The sequence below is a fragment of the Staurois parvus genome, unplaced genomic scaffold (assembly GCF_062004578.1).
Source record: "Staurois parvus isolate SC_StPar_1 unplaced genomic scaffold, SC_StPar_1.0 ptg000289l, whole genome shotgun sequence".
Taxonomy (NCBI): domain Eukaryota; kingdom Metazoa; phylum Chordata; class Amphibia; order Anura; family Ranidae; genus Staurois; species Staurois parvus.
In genome coordinates, this window is record NW_028318085.1 from 1,429,158 (window position 1) to 1,435,309 (window position 6,152).

The 6,152-nt window shown below is 41.6% G+C and overlaps 1 pseudogene; it reads left to right on the forward strand.

The window, feature by feature from the left end:
- The first annotated feature begins 232 nt into the window (after positions 1 to 232).
- LOC149458289 (ras-related protein Rap1 pseudogene) lies at positions 233 to 3,505 on the forward strand (annotated as a pseudogene).
- Positions 3,506 to 6,152: the final 2,647 nt, after the last annotated feature.

The following is a 6,152-nucleotide window of genomic DNA, read 5'->3' on the forward strand; positions in this document are numbered from 1 at the left end:
TTTCTGTCCATTCTACCGCCTAGCTCCTCAGCCTCCCCCTCCCCTCTCTACCTGCTGGTACACACAAGACACGTGTAGCTCAAAAAAGAAAAAAGATTGCAGACTTGTTGGCAAGGAGCCTCTGCCCTGCCCATTCGGAGGAGGCTGTCTGCATGCTGATTGGTTGGAGCTGCTCTCTGGGACGCATAAAGGTGGCGGCTGCAGCTCAGGTTTTTAGAGAGCTCAGATTGTTGCTGGAAGAAGGCGTGCGGAGGGTGTCACTGGCTAAGCTCTGATTTCCACTGCAGCACTGAAGGCATCTGCTCATTGAGAAGACCTTCTGATCATCTGAAGTCCAGTCTGATCATCTGGAGGACTGTGTGACCATTAGAAGCAATCTGAGGTTTCAGATGAGAGACCGATCATCAAAAATTGTTATCCAGATCTTGTGAGTAGCCAAACATCTCTGCAGACTAAGACCAAGCCAGACTTTGCCAGCTAAGATCAAGCCAAGTTTCTCTACAGGCTAAGATCAAGCCAAACCTCTCTGCAGGCTAAGATCAAGCCCAATTTCTCTGAAGCCTAAGACTAAGGGTCCATCATGTCTATCTCAGTGTCCAACCCTGGTACGGTGCGCTTGGTCTTCATGGGAGCCGCCGGTGTGGGCAAGACGGCTCTGATCCAACAACTTCTGTATGACCGCTTTGAGCACAGGCACCGGCGTACAGTTGAAGAGGTGTACTGCCTGGAGCCAGACCCAGAGCTCCTCCGTCTCCGTCTGGAGATCATGGACACCAGTGGCAGTTACTCTTTCCCAGCCATGCAGAAGCTGCGCATCCAGCAAGGAGACGCCTTCGCCCTGGTCTTCTCCCTGGCTGACCTGGAGTCTTTCCAGGAGGTCGAGCGGCTGCGGCAAGAGATCCTGAGGATCAAGGGGGAGAACGACGTGCCCATAGTGGTGGTGGGCAACCAAACTGACCGTTTCCCAGGACTGGAATGGGAGACCGGGCAGCTGTTGGCGGTGCAGGCTGCCGCCACCGCCGAGCTGGAGTGGGACTGCGGCTACGTGGAGACCTCAGCCAAGGCCAACCACAAAGTGCAGGACGTGTTTGAGGACCTGCTGCGCAGGGTCAACCTTCCTTGTCTGTTGAGCCCCGCGCTGGAGAGGCGAAGAGCCAGTGCACAGCCTGAACCCAGGAAAAAGCAGCCGCGCAGGAAGCAGCAGAACTGTATACTGTCCTAGAGTCCTGCTAGACCCAAGAACTGATAATCCGATGTTGGAGTCGCTGGCTGCTCCTGACCATAATTCTGAGTCAGGTCTGCAGGCAACTTGCTGCATTCCGGCTGTTGTGCCATAGAAAACTCTTTAGGCAATCTGGGACTTGTAGTTCCACAGCAGCTAGCAAACATCTGGTGCTGGACATGTTTTGAGAGTGCATAACGGACCTGAGGGGTGTTCGGGACTAGCATAGAACAGGCATTGTATTCAGATGGACAATGAAGTAAATTTATTTCTTCTGATGAGATGAAAGAACTGAGAATGCTGATTTGTAATTAGAATATTAGAGATTTCAATCCCTGATTCTCTCTCATCCTACACAATGATAAAAAATAAAGCATGGGACTGTCAAATGGCATAAAACTGCCAGCATGCTGGTAAATCTATCTGGCTGATACAATAGTATTTTTGCATCCAGAAACATCAATCTGTTTGAAAAGCAGGCATACAAAGATGATCACATCGGGTGCTCAAATCTTTATTGTATTCTAAATAAAAATGTCTTTGGTGACGGTTGGCGGTTTCCAATTTTGTTAATCTGACCGAACATGTTACAATGTGATTGTACGGCGTGTAAAGCAAGTGCCTGATTAATTGGTGACAAACCGATTGGCTGTTTTAGATTTAAATTGCTAGATGATAGAATGATAAAATCCCAATGTACAATAACTTTGCAATCGTTTTAAAATAATGAACGTCTACAAATCCATTCAATGAACAGCCAATGTGATACGCACTCACAGTTGTTTGTATATCTAAAGGGGATTATATAGCTGGATTGTAATGCCTGTGATCAGAGGTTGCAAAAGAGATTGTACAATCAGATTGTAATATCTATGGCCAACTGTTATTCACTCTATTGGGCCAAAAAACTGAGAGTTTGATGATATAAGATTAACCCCTTGTTATGCTTTCTTTGTAATCATTCAATTCATAATGAGATAAGACTGCTACTAAGTGATATAAAGTCCCCCATTTAATTTAGCTTCTACAGTTCCAGATCTGTATCTGATTCATAAACTTGAAAATCTAACCTTAATAAATACAATGTGCGTCCTATTGAAAACAACAGAGGGCATTAACCCTTACCAACCAGGGGCGGACTGACCATTTGGAAACTTGGGCACTGCCCAAGGGCGCGGGGTCGGTAGGGGGCCCCATGAGATGCCCCTGGTACCTTTTTCATAGGCTTTTTTGAGTTTGAGCAAGGACACAGGGGCCCCATGATCCCCTATTGCCCAGGGGCCCCATGAGTTGTCAGTCCGCCCCTGTTACCAACCATCAATGTTCTAGGTACAATCTGGTCGATCTCACCTTGTGCATTATTTTATTATTTTAAATTTGTTAAGTAAATCTGTTACTGCATTGGGATTTTTATTAAAAAAAAAAGAAATCCGAAAACTGACAATCCTTTCCACTCGGCTCTACATCCTGATAGGGAGAGAACTGGCTGTACACATGCATTATTTTATTATTTAAATTTTTTTAAGTAAATCTGTTACTGAAATTGAGATTTATATAAAAAAAAAATAAAAAAATCCAAAAACTGACAATCCTTTCCACTCGGCTCTACATCCTGATAGGGAGAGAACTGGCTGTATACATGCATTATTTTATTATTTTAAGTAAATCTGTTACTGCATTGAGATTTATATTAAAAAAAAAAAAAAAGAAAGAAATCCGAAAACTGACAATTCTTTCTACTCGGCTCTACATCCTGGTAGGGAGAGAACTGGCTGTACACGTGCATTATTTTATTATTTAAATTTTTTTAAGTAAATCTGGTACTGCATTGAGATTTATATTAAAAAAAAAAATTCAAAAACTGACAATCCTTGCCACTCGGCTCTACATCCTGGTAGGGAGAGAACTGGCTGTACACACAGTACTCCACTTGGAATTCAGTTCTCTACTGTAGGAAGAAAATATTTGCCTAGTGCGGGTGCAGCCTGAGCTCCTTATTTTTAGAACTGGGTGTAAAAGGTTGGTGACTCAAGGTTATGCCTGATGGGGGTTAGATAAAAGGGCATCAAACTGTTTTGATTGTACTCTGACCAATCACTGCCATCCATGAGCTACCTGTTTGCTTGTTTCTGTTTTTTATGAATGTTTGACTGCCAATTATATTTCACTTGGAAGCTTGAACTTTAAAAAAAATCCATGTTTGCAGCATTAGCATCAAAGAATGTTCTTTATCAATGAAGTGCACATTTTTGGACATTAATAAAAAAAAAATGTTGTAATGAACTTTCAGTGTTGTGTTGTTACTGTTATACAAATTTTTTTTTGATTATTAATCTATTAGCTTTCTTTCTAACGCTCCGGTCACATCAAGCCAGACTTTGAAATTGTGCGACTTACAGTGAAGTTGCACAATTTTCAAAGTCGGGTGAGATGTCGATTTAATGTGCGATTTGCAAGACATCTGACACAGATGTCTATGTAAATCGCACCAAAAGTAGTGCATGTAACCGGAACCGCATAGATTTGACCGCTCTAATTGCGGACAATAGGGTGCGACTTGGCATACGATTTGCAAGTTGCATGGCATGCAAATCGCATTCAAGTCGCACCCGATGTGACCGGGGTGTAAAGTACCATCACATTCCACCCACACAAACCATGATGCATGATTTGTTAGAGCACAGGTGCACTTTTAATATATATTCAAAGATTAACATACATTATAGAATGCATTAGCATACAATGTACCCCCAAGCCTTGAGATCTTTAACCATTTTATTAGGACAGAGAGTGTACATCTAGTTTACAACTGATAGCGAGACCTGCCACCACAGCGCAGACAGGGTTAATTATAAAACAAACATAAAGGCAGCCATACATGGATCAAAATTTGGCCAGTTCAGCAGGGACCAGGGGCGGACTGACCATTTGGAAACTCGGGCTCTGCCCGAGGGCCCGGGGTCAGTAGGGGGCCTCATGAGATGCCCCTGGTACCTTTTTCATAGGCTTTTTTGAGTTTGGGCAAGGACACAGGGGCCCCATGATCCCCTATTGCCCGGGGGCCCCATGAGTTGTCAGTCCACCCCTGGCAGGAACAGGCCACATTTCAATCCATGTATGGGCAGGCTTGTTGTCTTGTGAAAAACTTGTGTACAACCAGCCTGTCAGGTTTTTCCTGAAGTCTCCCTGCTGTCAGAATACAAAAGCTACACAGGAAGGATTCCCCCATCTGCATTGAGTGTGTGAATGGGGGAATTGGCTGATTTTTTTTTTTAGCTCAACCTACTGGATGGGCAGACTACTCCTTAACATTACAAAAAATGCTTGAAATCATGTTGGATCTTAAGCAAGTGCAAAGGTAAGCAGCAACGTTTTAATATATATATATATTATTTTATCTTTTAATTTTTTATTATTATTAATAATAATAATAATAATAATATTATTATTTTGTGTGTGTGTGTGTATGTATATATATATATATATATATATATATATATATATATATACACAAAATAATAATGATAATAAAAAGTGAACAAATTAAATAAATTACATATATATATATATATATATATATATACACACACAAAATAATAATGATAATAAAAAGTGAAAAAATTTAATAAATTACATATATATTAATAAACACACAAAAAATGATAATAATAAAAATGAAAAAATAAAATACATTTTATATATATATATATATATATATATATATATATATATATATATAAAACTATGCGAATAGGAAGATATAACAAGTAGGTTATCCCAGTTTGGCTGCAAAAGTAAAAATCACTAGACAATTTTTTTTTATTTTTTTTTTTTAGAATGGGGAAGAGTTAGGTGATTCTAGAGGTACAATTAAAAAAAAATAACAAACATTGTCTACTTACAATAGTGAAACATTTAAGCAGAACAAAAAATTGAGCTGCTGCAAACACATGTAGTGTGTGCTCATCACATATATAATAAATGCAAAACCAGTGTGTAGTGTTGCGCTGCTCAAACCACATCCACTCTAGTGAAAACTAAACCATAGCATTTTACATAAATAAGTGCAGAAAATCACTTGACAGTAAGGGTAGAAATAATAGTCCCAAAGAAGTATCTTCAGAAATATTGGTGAGAAGTGGTTTCCTACTGGTGAGTAAGCCCAATATCCCAGTGCTGTAAATCTTGTAAACAGTGTGCATCATCGTAGTATCCGTGATTTATAGGTGGACCCTCACCTATATTGATCTGTATGTAAAGACAGGTCAAACAGGCATCTCCCCTCCTAGTGGGGGTTAGGTATATCCTTTCCTCTGGAGATAATCCGCCTCTGTTTACTCAGTGATATGGTCCTCTTCCTCTCCTCGCTTCTGGCTCCTCCTCCTTGGCGGGTGCCCCAATAGGAAGTCGCTTCCTATGGGATCACTTGTGTGGACTCACTCCTGAGCCCTGATGTCTGCATCCATAGACACAGAAACCGGGACTCTGAACTGCGCCTACACTGCCCTTGTCATAGGATTTGATTGACAACAGAGGGAGCCAATGGCTCCTGCTGCTATCAATCTGCACTGTGGGGAGGGAGAAAGAGTAGCGAGCCGCTGCTATCATTCACATCGCTGGATTGAGATCGGCTCAGGTAAGTATAAGGGGAGAGAGTGGGGAACGGGGAATTTTATTGTAAGAATGCATTAAAGTAAAAAACCTCAAGCCTTTAGAACCACTTTAACATTCCTTATTGCTAGGGAGATTCAGCTTCTCTCTATGTCCTGGTATCCATTATCACTGGAACAAAAAGCAAAGGGAAAATTGTAGTTGTCACCAGAGCAGGGACAGAGAAGAAATTTCCCAATGGGGACACCTGATGCTCAGAGGGGATTCCCATCACTTTGGACCAGGGGCGGACTGACAACTCATGGGGCCCCCGGGCAAT